The 21935-nt window shown below is 28.8% G+C and overlaps 2 protein-coding genes across 2 annotated transcripts in view; one reads left to right on the top strand and one right to left on the bottom strand.

Moving 5' to 3' along the window:
- The window catches only part of LOC129954722 (caspase activity and apoptosis inhibitor 1-like), a 418487-nt gene that overhangs the window by 7050 nt on the left and 389502 nt on the right, over positions 1-21935 (top strand). The window lies entirely within an intron of this gene.
- The window catches only part of LOC129954686 (uncharacterized), a 156618-nt gene that overhangs the window by 41423 nt on the left and 93260 nt on the right, over positions 1-21935 (bottom strand). Inside the window, exons 2-3 of the mRNA XM_056068161.1 lie at positions 15480-15619; positions 12702-12748 (exon numbers count right to left, since the gene is read on the bottom strand). The gene's annotated coding sequence lies outside the window, so the exon portion shown is untranslated. The remainder of the gene's footprint in view (positions 1-12701; positions 12749-15479; positions 15620-21935) is intronic.

The following is a 21935-nucleotide window of genomic DNA, read 5'->3' as shown; positions in this document are numbered from 1 at the left end:
CTTTCAGTTGAATATTTTTATCACCGTTAATGTTATGGTAAAAAAGCAAAATGCTTTCGCTGACATTAAGTTCGAAGCAGAATTTTTACTTGTAATAACATATGTTTTTCCGACAGCATTCTCTCTGTAAATAATATAGTAATTAAGTTTTTACGCATATAATGCAACGATTGATTCAATACACCAGCGAATCAAGCCGGAAACCTTGTTATGCTACGATATTTCGACTAGAGCTTCGAGGATTTTTTTTATTCGTCAGAATACTTCTTTATAAAATATAAAGAGGTAAAAAATAAGTTATTAAATAACTTTAAAAAGTAAGTTATTTTTTTATTAGGTGTAGTGTAGTGCAAAAATTATTAAGAAATAGTTTCCGATATCGTAATCGTCAAAAAGTACGATTTCGAGATTTAGATAAAATTCCATGGTGTAGATATTATATGTGAGTTTGATAACTCAAATTAATAAATAATACGAAACATATAATTCTTAACAGTAGTATGATAATGCCTTAGGCTTGATTCATTCCTCAATTGGCTTAATTGCCGTTGCATTTTATTTTTGCATTTGCTTGTGATTTTTTTAAACATTTCCATTTTGTTTGTGACGATTTTTACATCAAGTAATTTTCAGAAAGAATACCGTCCTAAAAACACTAACATACTAATAGAGGTGAAAATCTGCTTTGAAATTTCCTAAAAGGTTTCTTTTTCTTTCTTTTTTTCTTTTCTTTTCTTTTTTTTTTTAATATTATGCTACTGTAGTGGGAAAAATACTTGACTGAATAATGATTTGAATTTGATGAAATACTAACAGTCATTCGAATTTCATTTTTGTTAATTATATGTAAAGACATCTGAAAAATGTTATAAAGAAATATTGGAATTAATACGCTAATTTTGACCAGAAAAATTGATTAATTTATAAGCTAATTTTGTTAATTTTAAAGTGATATAAAGATTACTAAAGTAGGTTCAGAAGCTATTAAGAAAATCATTAAAATTTCGAACAATATTAAATTACTTAAAAATCTAATTAAAATATTGAGAAGTAACCACATGACAAATTTGGTAGTTATAGCGTTTTTGTGCTATTTTAACTTCACAGTGGTTGCCTGAAAACATTGTGTTAAAGCGAAATAAGCAAGACGAAATACCTTTGTTGCGCTGTCTTTACATCAAATTTTTTAGATTTTGCCGAATTTTGGGCGAAGTTTATCAACAGGTAATTTGTCTCTCATTCATTGATACACGATGGTTAAAATAGTATGGTTTTATTAGTTGTGTTTTAGATTTGTATCAGTTTTTTGATCAGATCTATCAATAGATTGAATATTTGCAGATCTGTCTATTTGAGTGTATAAGACGCTTAATGAATGAACTTTTGTAATCTTTACATTAAAATTGCAAATTCTTATACAGTTTTGACCAAAATTTATTTTAGATGGACTATATATTTATTTGTATATGAACACATAACTCAAAATCACAACAAGGAAGATAAAGGAAATTAGGTTAAGCGGTCTTAACTTTATTTTTGGTCCGCTTCAGTATACATACTTGAAACTCATTCAATGACTACGAAACTAAAGTCATGTGTTTGAAAAATCGAGAAATAAACTTTCTCACTGCTTTGAATTATTAACATTATTTAACATCTTAATAATAATTCAAACTAACATTTATCAAATATTAAGTAACGAAAAATAACAGCATCAAGCAAAAGCAGTAGTTTATATTAATCCATCAACTTCACCCTTGTATTGATTGACCGAATTGTAACGGTAATTGAAACTGTTTTTATCCACGATATTTAATTTTCTTTCTAAGCATGAATTCGAAATAAAAATAATTCTTTTTTCAACAGAATAAATATTGTTTCAGATTTCTATGAATTACGTCGACTGATTCACATCCTATATCTCGATGGGTCGTTTGCGTGCTTTAAGTTAATCAACGGTTTCTAACAAATGCTGCTATTCTAAGCTTTTATCTTGACGATCGTGAAAATCGGGACTTTCATAATCATTCGCTATCTTTTATTGAAAAGTCGAATGTTGTAAACACAGGAAAATTCTTCATTTTTTAATAGAAATTTTGTCTAATAGTTTTTCATAATATTTGTTACAATCTCAAACAAATTCATATTTTTATCGACGCTTATAATTTGTATTATTATGAACAATATCACTTAATTTTGCATACAAAGTCAGTTGTGGAAAGGCAGATAATTATCTTTAATTGGCTTATTTAAAAACAAATTATATTCGAATATATTAGTTGAAAACTTGTATGATTACTTCCTAACTTAGATAGGCGCATTGCTCGCTTTCTGGGAATTGTTTTTATTAATTCTTTTTCAACTTTTAGAAATAAACCAAGCCAACTTTTAGAAATCTGCATTAACCAAATGTAATTATTTTATTGACTTAATGTACATATATATATATTTTTTAAAATCTGGAAACACATTGGTATTTGACAATTGGAGGATTTATAACATGCTTTGATATTTGTTTACATATGCACTTTCCATCTGTTTTAATCGAAAGAACATATGGAGTCCTGTTTCATTATTTTTATTTAGTAATTTAGATGATGATTTATTATTCATAATTTAAGTTTTCGTATCATGATGCATTTTTAAAAAAAATATCAGGCGGGCGTTTGGAATATGGTAATCAACTAATGAATATATAATGATGATACTCTGAAATTTACACCAAGTTATTTCAGCTTCAGTATTATAAATCAAAATATATTTAATTCCTTTGAATATGCTGTGCATGAATTAAATGTTCATTTTACATTTCTTTTCTATTTATATAATCAGGAGAAAATGTAAAACATTATTGCCGTCTAATAATATTTAAAACGTGACGTACCTCTAGCTGAAATGGTGCTTTGTGTTATTTGTTATTTATAGCATATGGATGGTAACTGTCTTGCAGTTTGTAACTTTAGAGGCTAAAATAATAGATTTATATTATTTATAAAATATGACAGTATTGTTATTTACGTTGATAGGTGAAATTAAGCTTGGACTACAGGCGTTAATTTAAAGATTTTTCCTTTATAAATTTTCTAAAACCTTTAATTAAGTGAAAAAAGACAGCATCAAACCTTTAAATTTTCAGCAGCTTAATTAAGAATTAGAAGTGTAAAGAATCAAATAAAAGCAAAATAAAACGTTTGTTTTACTCCGAAAGCTTCTTTTGTTTAAAATTTGTGAGTGAACTTTTTTTTTTTTTTTTTTAAACTGCTTCTTTGCAGACCCTAGTTGTATTCTGCAAACATATGTATCTACTCTGACATCTGTTGTCTATAGATTGCACAACCTGATAAAATCATTCACTTTTAGGGGAATGGTCTAAATTGTCATGCAAATAATAGATGCATGACAATTTAGACCGTTCGGAAGGCTTTTGTCTATGGCCGAAAGGAATTAAGGCCGTAAAGTCTTGAAAGGCTTTTGAGCATGCTATTGATTAAATTAACATAGTTTTCAGTTTGTAGTTCCTTAAAAATTCTTGAAGGACAAATGAGATCCACGCTTTTCATCCTATCTCATTCATAAAATTCTTGAAATGAAGATCATTTGAAAGTCCGATGTCAAAACTATAAAAATCTGAATTTTTAAGTTTTTCTGTACTTAATCCAGGCAATTTTTGTTCTATTTATCAAAGCAAGAGTTGAACTGATCAGTAGCTTTTATGAACTCTTCTCAATATCCTTAATTTTCTCCAAGAATATTATCCATTGGTACATAATATTATCCATTGGTACAAGGAGCAGGGATACCGACCAATAGTTAAATTATAGATTGTTAACTATTTATAGGTTAACTATTTGTTAACTAATTAACTATTTATACACAAAAATTACTCATTAATGTTCATGAAACCTAATCTTCTCCTTGACCAATTTTACTATCAAATTATCCTTGTATAAAAACAAATAAGGATTTTTTCCCCTTTCTTTTAATATTCATTTCAATCTATTTTTAAACATAATATCAGAAGTAAAATCAGAACAACAAATTTAGTCAAAATCAGTTTTAAAAAAACTAGACATCAAATTAAAATATATATATATATATATATATATATATATATATATTAGCTTTTGTTGTAATATACACACAGAGGTAACAAAAGTCATGCTATAGCAATATGCAGATATTCAGATAGCAATAGTATCGCGTACAAAATGTATAAATGGGCAATGCATTGGCAAGGCTTTCATTTGTATTCAAGTGATTCATGTGAAAAGGTTTCGAACGTGATGATTATAGCCGCATGACGGGAATTAAAGAATTTTGAACGCGGAATGGTAGTTGGATCTAGACGCATGGGACATTCCATTTCGGAAATCGTTATGAAATTCAACATTCCGAGATTCACAGTGTCAAGACTATGTTGAGAATACCTAATTTCAGGCATAACCTCCCACCATGGACAATGCAGTACCTGACTGCCTTTACTCACATGATATCGCCTGCAGCGCCTTTCCTGGGTTTGTAACCTTATCGGTTGGATTCCAGACACCTGGAAAACCGTGTTGAGAAACCTACCATCAGTTGATAAGTGCTGATGATAGGGTTTGAGTGTGGTGCAGACTTCAAGGACTTTATGGACCCAAGTTGTCAACAAGGCGTTTTGCAAGCTGGTAGTTGCTCTATAATACTGTGGGCTGTTTTTGCACTGAATGGATTGGGCGCTGTATTCCAACTAAACCAATCATTGACTGGAAAGCTACTTGAAGACCACCTGCAATCATTCATGAATTTCATATACCCAAACAATGATGGAATATTTATGGATCATAATGCCCCATGTCATTGGGCAAGCGATTGGTTTGAAGAATATTCTGGACAATTCCAGTGAAGGATTTGGCCGCCCAGATCGCCCGACATGAGTCTTATTTAACATTTATTTGACATAATTGAGATGTCTAGTATGCACTAAATCCTACACCGGCGACACTTCCGCAAATATGGACGTTTGTAGAGGTAGTATGGCTCGATATTTCTACTGGGTACTTCTTAAATAAAGCGCATATTTGAATTCTAATAATAAAAATCGTATACAAGCAGGCTTCTCGTATACGAGTTGCTCCCAAGATTTGATAGAAATCTAAGATAGCTTACCGGATTGTGTCTAAACTGTAGTTAGTTTTTATGGTTAAATGGGTAAACTTACAGACCGAGGGGCAAATGGCAATAATTCGAAAAAAGTTTTTTTTTTTTTTTTTTTTTTTTTTTTTTTAGGAGATTTGAAGCGTCAAGATTCATCAAAATGTCAAGACCAAATTCTTTGATGATTACGTTCTCTTTCTACGTGTACAAGAAAGTGTGTGTGTGTGTGGGGGGGGGTAATTATTGAAATTTTTGATTCGTTAGTGAGCTACGGTGAGCAGGTATTGAATCTTTATAATTATTATATATTTATTTATCCTTCAAGTTTTCTTCTTCGAAATCGACATCAATATCAGTAAGGATTTTGTTGAACTTGAATCGGGTGTACGAGTTTGATGCATGTTAAACTGGTGATGGTGTAAATGTTTGTTACGAGATTTTACGACTAGTTCAGAAAATTTACGAATTAGATATCAATCTATTCATTTGAGCAACATTGAAAACTACAACGTCCATACCCTGTAACCTTTTGTGTTTTCTAACCGTTTAATATAAAACAACAACAACAACAAAAAATAAATCAAATCATTTTTTTGATTTTTTGAAACTGAATAAAATTATAAGCTACCTATAGGCCAAATCAGATTAAATTTATAACCTGTGATACATCTACGAGATATTCATAACTGATTGAATATCTTTTAGCATGAAATGTTGTTCAATTTCTGTTTCAAAAGGCATCAATGATAAACACTAGAATGGCCATTTATCTATTTTTTTACAGCTAAAATAATGACTGAACATCCGATTTTGGTATCCTCTCATTTATAAAAGTATATGCAGAAATATATAACCAACTTCAGGATCGAAGAAGCACGAGCTTGAAATATTGTCTTACTAAATGAGGCGTGAATATGAATTTGTTTTACTTTACAAATCTGCCCATAAGTCGAATGGCATCACATTATATATATATATATATATAAGCGTAAATTAATTTAGTAATTTAATTGTTGCTAGTTGCCAGTATACTAGTAATTAGCATAAGCAGTTTATGAATATATGCTCAGTTTCTTTTTATAAAAGTTTTGGGCGTTTCATAATAAATTGTGCCCAAAATGGGTGATTATGAATGTATTAATGCGATAAAACAAATTAAACCAATTTTTCAGTTTTCTGGACTTATATCCATCGTACAATACCTGTTTTGCAGAATAGAATAGAATGAAATTTACCGCCTACCATATGTCTGCAAAACGTGCAAATTAATATCTCCCTCTGCGCAACAATATAATTCATTCTTTTCATTTTCGCTTCTGTATCGTTAAAGACGTCTGAATAAAAGAGGTTAAATGTAACGCGAATTACCATGTTAAGGGTGAAAGAAACAAATAAACAAAATCAAGGCACGTCACTTCGAAACAAGTGATGGGGAGTTGGGGGTGGGCGGAATTCCAGAGTTAAAATGTCACGACGTTAAAATCGCTGTTTAAAAGGACGACTGTGATAAGACCTCGGGATGGCCAACGTCCCATTGTTTTCCAACCAGAATGATGAACGAGGCCCCGATTTTAACAGAATATCGATTTCACAGTCGGCCGAGCGCACTGCGACTCCTCCGTCCGCGGAGAATTATAACGCACATGAATTTTTAATTATCAAAACTTTAGGAGTAACCGTGTCTAGCTCCCCTGTCCTCCATCCCCTACCCGCCGACATCCATTAATAGGTAAAACTCCGCGGTCACTCTATCCCTTTCTCTCTCCCCTTCCCCTTGAGCACCTAGAAGCCAATCCCTTCTACACCCCTCTTGGGGGGAGTTGAAATGAAAGGGGGGAGGAAGAGGACAGCGTCCGTAATGAGAAAATTTTCGTTGTCAAGATCTCCGAAGGAAAACTGGGAGGAAAATAAGGCAGGGGTGTAGGGGGTGGCGTGAAAGAGATTCACATTCAAGCTCGCTGGCAGGCAGCAAAGCAAGCACATAGATATAAATCTGCTTTTCCAGATTATTCACAAATGACGGCAGCACGTATTGTTTTAATAACTTGCTCACTGTGGCAGAAAAGATCCTACTGGAAACGACACCGATGGTAAAGGATATATATTCGTGTCCACATACATCCAGGCCTTGGATAGATATATATATAAATATATCCATATGTAGATAGTAGAAATTACCGTTCATCTGGGTAAACGGTGTGTCGCCAGGCGAAGCGGAACGAAGTCTTCAAGTATTATCCATCAGGATTTTGACCATGCGTGCTATGTAGGGGAGTTTTCAGTTGTGGATTTCGTCCCGTGCCAGAACTGCTGCCCGCGAGACGGTCTGGATGGCTTGGTGCAAGGAGGGGGGGGGAGCAATTTAGCTGTCAAAAGCTTTGTATGGAGGCGGGAGTGCCACTTTTTCCTCCTTCCCTCGCTTTTCGAAAATGCAATTGGTTTTATCGTTTGAAAAGTTTTAATTATCGTTTGGTGAGATGTTTTCGTTTGGGATAACTCAAGTAAGGGGGGACGAACAGGTGGTACTAGAGTTTTGTTTCTGGGTGTGCTTATATAATGCTATGCTTTGGTCAGTCATAGAATGATTGGGCGCATTTCATTCCGATTTAGTTAACTCTCAGTGCTGTAAAATCCAGAATATTTTGGATATTTGACAGGATTTGGCACCTTAGCTAAAAATTTATGTTTTAATTTTCTTAATCACATGAGTGATTCTACATTCATTTAATTAGATATTTATTTATTATATTTTTTTATTAAGAATTTGACAGCGCATCCATTTAGTTATATTGATAATATATTTATTACTTCATTATAATGTCTAGTATTTCTTCTTTGAAATAAGAGTTGTTTAGCTAATTAATTATAAAAAGTGTTTATACTGTTTTCCTTCATCTACTGAAAGATACAATGGCTGGATCTTATCTTGTCGAGCTGTTGGCTGCCATAATTATTAATAATTTTTAGAATGCTGTTTTAGATTTGTTTCTTTTAATTATGCAGCTACATTAACTTCTTCCTTTCAAGAATTCTTGAAATTATTATGCCATCCTAATTTCTTTGACGTGAGATGGAGGATCACATCCTGTTTTCTCATAAGAACCCCCCCCCCTAATTACTGTTATATTTTAGAAAATCAAAGAAGCAAATAAAGCTTCAATACGAAAATTTAAAATAAAATTTTAAATTTTATTTTAGTCATTAAATTAAATAATAAAATGTAATGTTTTATGTTTATAAATTTTCATCAATTTCTTCAGTAATTGCTAAAAATTTGTTTCATCAATTACTGAAGAAATTGGCACAATCTTTTGCTGTCAATGTTTTTTTACTTTAAAATTCTTTTGTGGCATTATTTTTAAGGCTGCTGTACTTTTAAGAACATCTAGAAGCTAATTTATTTCAACATTTGGAGATATGTTAAAATTGACATTTATTTACTGTTAAAGTGCAGAAACATAGTATTTTTAGGTATATTTTAAATCATTTCTGGCATATACGAATCGATTTTAGATCACTGGAGTCTAATTCATTACGTTTTAGTCTTTTATATTTTTCTCATTTTTTATACGTTTTCAATACGAAATACTTGGGATTTTACGGTAATTTCTGAAAAAACAAAAATGAAGTATCAAAAAATAATAAATAAAAAGAAATTAAAGCAGTTTTTAAACAAATTTTATTTAAATTTTTTAATTAAAGTGATTTTTTAAAGCAATTTTTGCTAATGTATATTGAGGAACGTACAATTACGATTTTATCCTACTTGCTGTCACCTTTGATGTTGTTACCCACAGTTTAAGAAGGCCTGTCTTCAACAATTTTCCAAACCGTATTTTGAAATATTTCTTAACCGTAAAACTAACTTACGTCTGAAAAAAAAATTGCGTTGATGATTTTAAATTCAAACGAAGACCAATGAAAAGAAAAGCCAATGGGAACTAATTACTATCTTGTACACTGATCTCCTGTTACTAGGGGCAGATTTCAGTGATGCATCAAATTGGATTACCAACACATTTTGCTTTTTTTTTTAAAGGTAGAGTGAAAAAAAAAGCCCTTCGCAAATTGAAAGTTTTAGAGCGTAAATTTGATTGGGATAACTGCCATGAAAAAAAAAGGGGTAAGAGATTCTACTGTATGGTTTCCGATGTACTTTTTCCCTTTTACTGCACACTGTTAATAACCCTTCTATGTCGAATCTCACAGCTTAACAGGGCATCTGTACGGTTTCTTATTTCTTCTTGGTTTTTAACGGCTCGAATATACTCTTTGCTTCATTTTGCAGTCACTGATACGGGTCTTCATTAAATGAGTAATGTAAATCATCAGTTTAACGTTTTTATACACTTTTTTTTATATAAGAACAGGGTCAGCTTATATCGATCCCATTGAAATTTACGTACAGTTGTTGAAACCATCATTGAAAAGAATTGCTTCAAATTTACGAATAAAATTAAAAAATAAATAGCAAAAGGAATTTTTGATTGAAGCAATTTTTTTACATGCTATATTTTCAGTGTAAATTTTATATATTGCTATATTTTCAGTGTGAATTATATTTTGACTAGCAACTAATTTTCTATCAGTATTTTAAAAAGAATAATATTGTAAAGATAAGAACTATACTTACGCTCCTGTGATGTTTAAAATAAATTTTAAATGCTTCTTTTAGAATAAGAATTCTAAAGAGATTTTCCTGTAATATCTTTAATTTATTACTATTTTATTCCCAGCAAAATTTCAATTTTTAAAGTAATTTTTAGCATGCATCAGATATATCATGACTTAAAAAAGTCTTTTAAAAATCAAAAAGGTTATTATTTAAACCATTCCAGGGTTGCTTTTATTGCTATTTTTTGTTTTTGCCTAATCGGATCAATTTGCATTTAAAATCTGTTCACGAAGATAAACATTTCAAGTAAAATATTTAAAATTCAAATCCGAAATATCAAAATATTCTAAATAGAATCTTAGAATATTAAAATATTCTTAACTTTTTACTTCTTTAATTTTGAAATTAATTTTTTCATTTATACATTCATTTTTGAATTATTTATTTTTTTTAGAAATCAGTTTTTCAAATAAATTATTTTGTTGATAAAAAAATATGGAAAAATGAAAATATTCTTTAAAAATACAGTTAAAACTTTTGTAATATTCAGGTCGTGTAATATGCGTTACAATTATTTAGAAATGCGAACAACTTTCTTTGGCCCTTTTTCAAAATAATTTATGGAAACAATAACAAAAAAAATTTTAATAAACATTTAATAAATTGATTCTTATATGCAAGATCTATCGATGATTTCAAGTATAGCAGATTTCAAATGAACACTTTTGGAATGCTCTTTAATCGAATCAAAAATTAAGACATAGACATCGTTTGATTTTAGAAATATTGTTTCAAATCTATAAATAAGGAACTGTAAGACAGAGATGAAGTCATTATTATTAGAATTTAGAGTTAGGGTTTCTCATGGTGAAATGAAAGAAAGCACTGTTTAATAAAAAGTAATTGCTTGATACAAGAAAAAAAGTATTATATATTCATTGTTAGTTTTGAAAAAAAAAAAAATCATATACTTATTACGCAAACGATAATTTAAAAATTATTTTTTTTCCTAGTACATTTACTTTTTCTGGAATTTCTTTAAAATGAATATTTTATTTTGTTTTTGTAAGAATAAATATATCTATAAAATATTTTCTGAATAAGGAAAAAAAAATTCTGAAATGAAGTATTTATTGGTATATGTAAATGAATTAACACAGCAGCAACTACATCTACAAATAAATTAAAAAAAAAACACTTGTGATCTTATTAATGCAAATTACTAAAAGTGCATTAAACGAGGAATTATTTAAAAAAAAAGTGTTTCATTTTTCTTGAATTCAAGTAATTATCTAAAATATTTTGAGTTTTATTTTACATTTATGATGAAAAAACAAACAAAAAAACACCAAAACAAGTTATAGAAATGGTTTTTTTCCCCGTCACCTGGAAAAAGGGTCATTATAATGATATAAATTATCGAAATTTAAGATTCTTTGAGTATTTAATTGCCGTCTATTCCAATCCATTGTTTCTTTAACATACAAGGAACAAATATTTAGAATCTTAATTAATAATGAATTAAATGAATTTTCAGATGAAAAAAAAGAGGAAAAATTAATTAGGCATGAATATGATCTTCAGGAAATGATGCTGCATGAAAAATAAATCATCAGCATTTTTAGATAAGAAGAAAAAGATGAAAAAAACACCATAAACCAAATTGCCTCTAAAACTTGTGAAATGGAACAATAATTAATTAATTATTTTTAAAGTGAAATTGCGCGTTACTTATTTCACGATAATTTTTCATAAAAAATTTTTGGGTTTTGTTATTCATTTGTTTGATGGAAACAACTTTTTCAAAAACGGCCTGCTAATTACTGTTTAATTTGCACTTAATTGTTAAGTAAGGAAAATATATAATTCGTAGGTTTTTCAAAAGAATAGAAACAAGACAAAAAAGAGCAGGTGACAAATGGATACATGAATTCAGTATTAAAAAGCAAATGATTAATATGTATATAATTATTTGGGTTCATTACTTCCAATATAATACATGTTAAAAGAAATTTTCATGTTTTTTTTTTTTTCTAACTGCAGCTTTTTTTTGGCACTTTTGATTAATAATAACATTTTTATTATTTTTGTCATTCTTATTTTCCGACATACGCGCTGGACTATTCTGATTCGTTTAATATGAAATATGTAGTTGGCTTCAAATATTACGACTGTAGTAGACCCACAATTTTTTCCTTATGAAAGATCTTTTCAAAGAGACGTTGTTGCAAATGCGCTTGAATGCCTTGGAAATTTATATTGTATTGTAGTTCTATTTCTAAATAATTTTATTAGTGCGGATTCTATCTTTTCATGAATAGTAAATACCTAAGATAAAAACTGAAATTGAGTTTAAAAAAGAATTTGTAAATCAAAGAATATAATAATTAGTCATGGAGTATCTTGAGGTCATAGCAAATGTTCCAAAAAACATCAATTATTATATTCAGTAAAAAAAACTATTTCAAATATTTAAATTTTGAATCGAAATATATGACATCAAGTTAAAATCAGAATTCCGTTCAATGTTTTACTGAAGCTAATTTGTTAATTTGCTTTTTATGATTAACTAAAAATGTCATACTGTAATTATCGGAAAGTAACACCTTATCTTTTATTAGAAAAAGGAAAAAAATAAGTTTAAAAATATAATCAATATATAATAGGAATTGATTCAGTTTTTAGATATTTATCTACGGAATTTTCCTATACGAGCGTTTCTTCTTGAGTTTGTAGAAATGGGAACTATGCATACAAGTGCCGTAGAATGTTTCGTTATAAATATTAAAAGATTTAATCATGGCTTATATTGGTATTGAAAATGCTTAGCGTTAGTTTTACTATTTTACATCAGTACATAAAAATAGTTTAAAACTAAGGATGAAAATATTCTAAAAGTAAATTTTAAAAAAAGAAAAAGAAAAATAGAATAATAAAAATTATTATTTACCTGAAAAATTGTCTTCAGTATTGAAACTTTTCGTCTTTCGACTTTATCTGTGGGGAGAAAAATAAAATTATTCAATTATTTATTTATTTATAAAATAATTTTTCTTAAAGTTTTCTCTTTTCTCGTCCTTTTTATTTTTTCAAAGAGTGTTAATTATACATTTTTTCAAAGCAAGCAAGTTCGCCAATTTAAAAATCAAAGTCTTTTGAAAGTACACAGTTTCTCATTTAATGAAGTGTCTTCAATTAGAATATACAATCGCATGCATTGCTGACACTTCGTGTTAATTAAAGTGAGCAGTGGAGCAGATCGGAATGCTAAGAATGTACGTCGATGCATATAAAAGGTTCTAAATGGGCATTGTCTAATGTAGACTTCACTTGAGAAAAATTTTGTAATGAATTTTCCTGCATTTATGATTCCATTCCATTCATTCATTTCAGTTTTCTTTTGATTTGTTTTTTAAACTAAAGTCAATAGTTTTTCAAAATTCAAATTGAAAAATATGTAACACAAAATGATTTACTTGTTTGGAACGTTGTTAGATTAGTTTCAATTTATTAATAGACACGAGTTGCTCAGAAAATACAAGTTTGAGAAAAAAAAAAAATCAGTAATGAGTTAAAAGGAAATCTTCAACTTTTTATTTGTATTAATCACAGTCATGGATAGAATTTTAAGTATTTAAGAGTTTTGTTTACATGCATTAGTGTCAGAAATTCATATAAGTTTTCAATTTAAATTTCTTCTGTACATTTTGTCTTACAAATATAGCTTGGTTTACGTAAGTGGTAACACCAAATTGACATGGAAATAAGCATTATTATTTTAATAATTGACCATTTAATGCATTGCTCTCAATTTGTCCAATCTGGTTATACTTCATTTTCATTTTCATCATTTTATTATTTTTACTTTTTAAAAAAATTGGTTCATGTTGTTAATAAAGTAACATAACAAGGAGGCTTAGTATTCTCCCCCCCCCCTAAAAACCAGTGATTTCTTCGAATGCTAAATTGGAAGTATTAAAATTTGCTTTTTTCAAGTAAAAGAACTAATTTTAAAATAAGTTTTTATCATAATTAATTTCTTTCAATCAAAGTTCAATATTTGGTAAGATCTATGTTTCAAAAATTTAAAAAAAGCATTGGAAAGAATTTATTTTAATTACTTTAAAAACATTTTGACAACTCAAATGATTTTTTTACAGTTTAACTCTATTTGAAATACGGGAAAGGGGAAGAGAATCATATATCATATTTTCAGAAGTTTGATATTTTATGTTCTCAATAATGAACTATTTCTCAAAGTTTTGTTAACCTTTTTCAGAACTATATATTTAGAAGAATCATTTGGATTTCTTGATTGTTGAATGCTATCATGATGCCTTTTTGTGTCTGCATTTAATAAATCGTGTATGATTATTCCGTTTTCATTATCTTTTCTTTGTCTTAGGCTTGAAGTGCCGAATTTCTTCTTCTTTCTTTTTTTTACATAAGATGAATTTGTGGAATGAAATAAATAATTTATTTATTTATTTCCCAGCTTAAACTAAATTTAAATCTGAGCAGTATTACCTTTAAATTCTTATGAGACATTAAATGCTTTTATTAATTATTTTATTATCAAGAACTGGATAAAATTATTTGCTTATTTTTATGTAGAATAAAATCAATTAAAATGTATGTTAAAATCTCCTCTTTGCCAGTTCCCAAAATAAAATGAATAAAAACGTATATTTCATTTGATAAAAAAGTACTGGGTTGCTTTTTCCAAATTAAACATTACAGTTCTTTGAACTGCTATCTGATTGACAGTTTAATGGACCTTATGTGTTTTTAAAGCTAATTTTATCTGCGATTCATTGCATCAGCTGATTTTTAAAGAAGTCAGTATTTTTGTTTTGGTATTGAGCTGCGGATTTAAACATTTTTTTTATCTTAAAATAAATTCAATTTTAGCGCTTTGCTTTATCTTAAAACAAGTGCAGAATTTATTTGTTGCCTTTCTAAAACATAAATATCCGTGACTTTAGTGAATGAAAGTCATGGTTTGGAATTTCCTCTTTTAAGTTGTTGTTTGAAAATATATTTATTTGCTTGCTATTCTTTTATTCTTAAGGTATAAAAAATATTTTCTTCCTTATTAAAAGCGTTTATCGAATATATGTGTAGTTATTTATTTATTTTTCAAATCGAAGAAATTATCGTTTAAGTGCGTAGATTTTTTTTTGTTTCAAATATGAAACCATTATTAATTTATTATTGTTTCGATAAATTTTTGACAAATTAGTGATTTTGTATTATTGATATTATATGTATAACCTCATTAGTATTATTATGATGCTTTCATAAATGCCGTTTTTTAGAATTCAATTGAATACATTTTCTTTTCTTTTGTGCATAGCATATACAGTTACATTATTTATCTCTGTGACAGAATAACAAGTTCATTACATATGATGCATTTATAAATCGAAAAATCAAGGCACACAACTTAAATTTTAAAGTTTACGGATTTCACTGAATCATTTTATAACTTTTATAAATAACTATTTTAAAATTTTTAGTAATCTTTTAAATATAATAACAATGGAAAAGCTGATGAGAAATTAACTTTCCAAAATGTACGCTTCGAAAAATCACTATTCACATTTTCTATTGACAAAAATGGTTATTTAATAGCTTTAAATTTTCTGTTAATTATCATAAAAACACGACAATTTTGGGATTTGAATAACTAAATTTATAATAATAAAATTTTATAAACTTTCCTTACCTTTTAGATTGTCTGAACGTCTGAAAACTAGTTTAGTTGACTAATGAGTAAGCAAGCTTCATACAAATAGTGCTATTTCTAAATACAAAGAAACGCCTTAAAGGCAGGCGTCCACTGGCGCCGTGGTGCAGTGACCGCACCTACAAAGAAATATCATACAAATATATATATATAATCCACCACATAATTTTACATTTATATATATATATATATATATATATATATATATATATATATATATATATATATATATATATATATATAATATAATATAATATAATATAATATAATATAATATTGAGTGCTAATTTCCTTTCTTTTATTGCTATTAGATTCTTTTTAACATCTGCTATTTTACATTTTACTCTATAGTTTAACTTTAGTATAAGATTTTAAAATTAGTTAACTACCTTATTATGTTCAGTAGAGCAATTTTGAACATCGTTTTAAAAAATATAATTAAATAATAAACACCAGCATGTAATCAATAGAAATTTAAAACAAATCGAAAAAATTAATCACGATGTCTTATGCAAAATATTTTTAAATGGTCACTATTATATATTTATTTAAAATTAAAACAAAAATTGATATGTTCTCAGTATCTATTTGTAAGCATTTAAAATTAAAGATGTTTTATGATTTCTTAAGTTGATTCATTTGTCCACTGGATTTGAAGTTAATGAACCAAAGCATTAAACAAACAACAATATAAATATCTTGCATTTTTTTTGGATTGATTGGTTGGCATTTCCTTATTCATTTGGTTTAATCTTCAAAATCATTTTAACTTTCGTCCAAAATGTTGCATTATAATGTTAAGTTCCATGGTTAAAATCTTGAATATTATAAAGTTGAGGTCATCAGAATTTGTAATGCAATCCATTTTGATTGCATAAAGCCAAATTTTGCAATATGACTATTTTTAATCAAAATAATAAAATCAACATAATGCCAAAAGTTATATTTTTAATTTTACGCATGACAGTATTGAATTAAAAAAAAGGGAGATAACAGAATCGTGTTATTTCTGAATCTAAAATTTCCATTATAAATTATTTCAAATATTAATTTGTTTAAATAGTAAGTCTGCAGTTAAAAAAGTAGTTGTATGTTATTAAATTTTAGATTTCAGAGAGAAAGAATAATATGAAAAGTTATTCCATGACTAGCTTATTATTTGTGTTTATAGTTATATTTATGAATTAAGATATTTTGTGAAAAAGAATTGCATTAGCAATTTGAATCTTAAATTCTAATCTTTCATTAGTACATGCAATGAATTCTTATTACAATTAAAAATTCAATTTCTTTTAAAATCGTTGAGATTTACAAAACTGTAAATACATCTATTTCATGAAAAAAGATGGGTTTAAACTCTGTCTCTAAAACTGTATCTCTGTAAAATTCTAAAGACAACTTTCATACTGCATTGTTTTTAAAATTATGCTCAAAATTGAATTAAAATTTTATTTTATTTTAAAAATCCTTAAAACCTTTGGAGTTTTCTGGTTTCTGAAGTCGAAAATTAATTTGAGAAATTGAATTAAAGGTTTTTAGGTTTTAAGTCTTTTTTTTTTTCTAGTAGTTAATTTTTCATTCAATGGAAACGGAATTTAAATAATAATTCGATTTTAAATTTCTTTTCGATTCAAATTTCAGTAAAAATAAAAATGATTCTTTTTTTGATAATTATTATGTCAAATAAATTTTTAAAAATGTATATTTATTATTGGACATATGTCCTAATGGAGAAACTAAAGAAGGACTCACCGGCCACTGTTAAAGGGTTGAGACAATTGCGCTCTTTTCGATTGGAATTGTTCAAGACCGATAACCGTAACGAACTGAGAGGAACCTAGTCTTAAAATCGTTTGAAATGTGCAGTAAAGCAACTTAAAATGGGGGAGGGGAGGAAGGGAGATAGAAAACTCGCACAAGTCGGCGCGTAGAAATGTGAAAACGGACGGCTTTTGCATTTGACAGCATGCCATAGGTGGAGCTTAGCGCGCGCGCGAAAACTTTCGTCTCATCTCTTTCATTCCCCCCACCGGTGGGGGGGGGAGTTATGAGAAAAGGAGGGATTGTTAGCTTCCACAACCAGCAGATGGAAATTAATAATTTTATAATATCCATTCGTCACTTAGCAAGCGCCCCTAACGTTATTTTAATTTGATTTTAATCTGACTTTGTTGCCACTCGCAAATTAAATTTATGGATAATGCTGCTTTAATTACTTAATATTAAAATCTCTTACTCTCTTCCCGGTGCTTTTTTCGTTTCGTTCGTTTTTGGCGTCGGCGCTCTCTCTCTCGCTCTTTCTCTTGCAATCTGGCGCGCGAAGGTTTTCACATCATAATAATAATGCTTTTCCCCTTACCCCGCGTGTGCGTTGAAAGTATTTTCTTTTCCGTCTTTCTATTTTCTCTTCCATCTTAGGCATCGTGTATGCGCGCGTATATATATACAACGGCGATTCCCCCTTTTCGTATTGTGTTGACTATGCCTTTAGTTGCGAGAGGGGGCCTTGATTATTGTGCTATTTTTCACCGAGTTGGGTTTAATTTAATTTAGCCGCCATTAGAGTGGTTGGTTGATTAACTTTAATTTCGTTCGCCCCCTCCCCTCCACACTCCACTTCGTCCCGGCCCCCCTCACCCGCCCGGTCCCGTTTCTTTTTACGTTGTTGGGGGTAGGCTAATTGATGAAATCAATACCGTTTAATTGCGAACGATGTTAATTTCGTGCGGAATTTATTGTTTACGGTAGAGGAAGGAAGGGATATAAATGATGGCGTAAAAGTTTTCTTTTATGAATTAATACAAATAACCAATTCACTAATGCGTAATTTTCGGCAGGCGAAAAGAGAGAGAGAGAGAGAGAGAGAAGAGAGAGGGGCTATTATAAATTAGAAAACTGGCGAGGAAAATCACGTTAATTAATATTACCGTCGGAAAGTTTTGCAGCACTGCAAAACTTTGGCGTTTGATTTAATTTGGCGACTTAGTAATACAATTTGAAGTAATTTGCTAAAGCTCTCGGTAAAAGTTTTTTTCTTTTTTTATTTCTTTTCTTATTATCCATATTCTCGTTCAGTTTCCCTCCTCCTTCCATCCACGTTTCTCTCCCCCCGCCAACTTCTCTACTACACACTCAACTGCACACACTCTATTTTTCTGCTTTGTTTTGCTTCGCAAGATTATTCATGTTGAAAAGAATTGGCTCCCAGTTAGAAGTATCACGTCCTTATTATTTTGAAGCAATAATTTTTGACGTCGCAGGCGTTGAGTTAGTTAAATAACGGCTTTTCAATGAGATTAAGTAGACCTTTTGTTTGGTGCAGGTCGCCTTTTCTGATTTATATGTGTTTCCGCATCTGGATTAACATTTCAAGAGTTTTCTCAAGTATTAGAAGTATAAAACTAAAGTTAACGAGAAAGTTGCTAGCCAATGTGTGAGCCTGGACTTTTTTTTCTTATTTCATCATTTCTCTTTTGTTGTTGCTTCGGTTTCTTATTTTCTTCCTTTTAGTAAATGTATATAAAATGACTTCAAATTAACCTCTTCCACCCTCCCTAGCTATCGTCTGCACCTTAGGCATTTAATCGAAGCGAAGAATTAATGAAACAAAGATGAAAAGATATTACTTTTGGTTTTCCAACCTGTGATATACTTAGAAAGAGATAATTCCTTTCCGAATTTAGTTTGGTTTGAAAAAGTTCATAAGCTCTGTAGGTAGTATTCATACACCTTATTAAAACAAGCTGAATTCATTTTTTTGTGCTTTCTTATTATTACTTATGTGTTTCTGTTATGACAGTCAAAAAGAAATAGCATTGTTCCTATTTACTTTTCTTTCCTTTTTGTCATCAGCAAAGAATTAGTTGTTTTCTTGCCAATGAAAAAAAAAGAAGATTTATTGATAATGTGACATTAAAACATTACAGAAAGGATGAAATGATACTTTTTATTAGAGTAAATATTCTTATTTTATATGCTTTAATTGCGAAAACGTGCTGAACTTCACTTGTTAACAAATGAAGTGCCAAGAGATTTTTTTCTCTCCTCTCTTTACTGTAACTTGTTGCTTTTCAAAGGTATTAACTTCAAAAGGAGTAATATCTTTTTTTTGGCTTTTAGTAATTTTCTTTGTTTTTGGTGTAGATTTTATGGTTTGTAGAATTATCTGTTGAAATTTTATTGTTTCTTACAAAGATGATAATTTGCCCCTGAAGGGTAACTATGTTGGCGGTATGCTATATACTTATTGTTAATGAGTTAAATGTATCAAAAGTAAAAGGCTTATACATACTGTGAGTTTTTTTTTCAGTTGCTTGCAGATTCTTTAAATGATGAAGCTTATTTCTAAAATTTTTACTCATTCCTTTCTGTCATTGTAATTAATTTGTCATTAAGAATATGATTCTATTTATTGGAAAAAATACAAATACATTATGTTTTCATTTTTACGAATTTTTTTTTCATGGAATTTTTATACTTGCGAACAAGGTTTATCACTTGGTACTTTACAAAATCAATTTCAATGTTATCCTTTCCTGCGATTGTAATTTTTTCGCTGATTTAATAATTCTGTTATTTAATCGTGTAACATAATCCTGTTTATTTATCTAAAATGAAAGCGTCTGTTTCCTTTGATGATATTTTTTTAGTTCCAAAAAATAGGCAAAATTAATAATTTTTAATATTCATTAATTAAAAAAATGTTTCTTAAGTTATGTTTTGATAATAAATGTTCATCGCATTGAATGTGAGGCCGTTAAGGCCGAGGAAGTGCAATGCGTAATTTTTCTAATAATTATTTTTTGTGCAAAATTTTATGTAGAATAAAATTGTTTTATATTCTTGGCGAATTTTTCCCACTATAACAGTTTATGCATAAAAAACAAAAAAAAATAATTGCAAATAGGGCGAAATGAATAAATTTATTATTCTTTGTTTGTTGTTTTCGAATAATTCTAAAATACATGATTTTGTCTTTTGCATTACGAATCGCGAAAAAACTAACTATAAATTGTAATTACTGGAATCTTTCCAAAGAATACTTTTTCATAACTCAAATTGAATTTTAATGAATGCTATAATTCTAATTGTTTGACAATTAAAAACTGTAAATCTCTTAATACAAAGTCTATTCTTTTTTTTAAATGACTGTCTCTGCCATTTTTATCTTGGCCTTTAAATTAATTTTTTGTTAACGCATTAAATTTTTTGGATGTTTAAAATTATATGAATGAATGCAAATAAATTACATTGAAATGCAAATATTCACTTTACCATTATTTTCCATCGTATTTTATTCTCGTAAACATCATTGTTTGAAAATACATGTATTTTAATGTATTGTGCTTTTGGTTATAATGGAATAATGAGCTTAATTTCAAAACAAATCTTTCTTTGTGAATGCTAAATGGTTCGGTTAAAGTTAATAAGATAAAGATTTCCGTATTAAAATTTGAGTTCATAATTTAATTAGCGTATGATGTGCGTTCCTGTAGCTGCATCTTTATGTTAATTTTCGGCACTTAATATGCATTGCAGACGATTTTATATTAATTATTGGCGAAGTCAAGATGCTCCTTTCTTAATTGTTTGCATAAATAGAAAGAGGATTTTTAATCCTGAGTTTAGGCGATGTGATTTCTAAATAATGATAAATATTAAAAGGGAGTGTTTCAATTAGGAGCAAAATTAAAATAAAATTAATTTTGAAAAAAAGTTGCTGTATTTCCAGGCCTATAATAGTCTTTCTTTTATTTTCTTGTGTCATTTGTTTGTTTTTCCCCCTACATTTAATGTTATTTTTGATAAGTAAATCTTCTACAGATGATTTCTGCTATTTGTTTAGTGAAATTAAGATATTCTTTTCCTAATTCAAAATTACAAGATTTTGACTATTGATTTTAGCCGTTATAATATTTAAAAAGCATTAGATATCAATTAACAATATTTTAAATGACAAGGCAGTAGTACTGTTTTTACAGTAGAAAAAGAAAGCTGTATTTACAACTTTTAAATAATATTTTCCTTTTCTTTTATATTTCGTGATCCTGTGCTCAATAATAATTGTTGACTAATACTTCTTTCAAATGATTTCTATCATTTGTTTGCTCAACTGATTTCTATTTCTTTTCTACGTAAGTGTATGCATAAAAAGACACAATTTTCTTAATCCTCGCTTTGGCTAAATATCGATAAATATTAAATAGGGACATTATATCTAGTTGCAAAATGATAAAATTAATTTTGAAAAAAAATGCAGTTTTACAGCCCTTGAATAGCTATTTCTATCTCTTTTTTATATTCCATGTTTTCTATTTTTAATTTATTCATTCTCGTACGTCAACTTTAGACTCCAATTACACATTCTGCCTTCAGAAAGCGAGCAACTTTTTTAACAGTTCCTCTATTTTCGTCCCTAAATGAGCGAAATTTACG

The sequence above is a fragment of the Argiope bruennichi genome, chromosome 2 (genome assembly GCF_947563725.1).
Source record: "Argiope bruennichi chromosome 2, qqArgBrue1.1, whole genome shotgun sequence".
NCBI classification, from domain to species: domain Eukaryota; kingdom Metazoa; phylum Arthropoda; class Arachnida; order Araneae; family Araneidae; genus Argiope; species Argiope bruennichi.
This window is presented reverse-complemented; position numbering and strand designations above follow the sequence as displayed.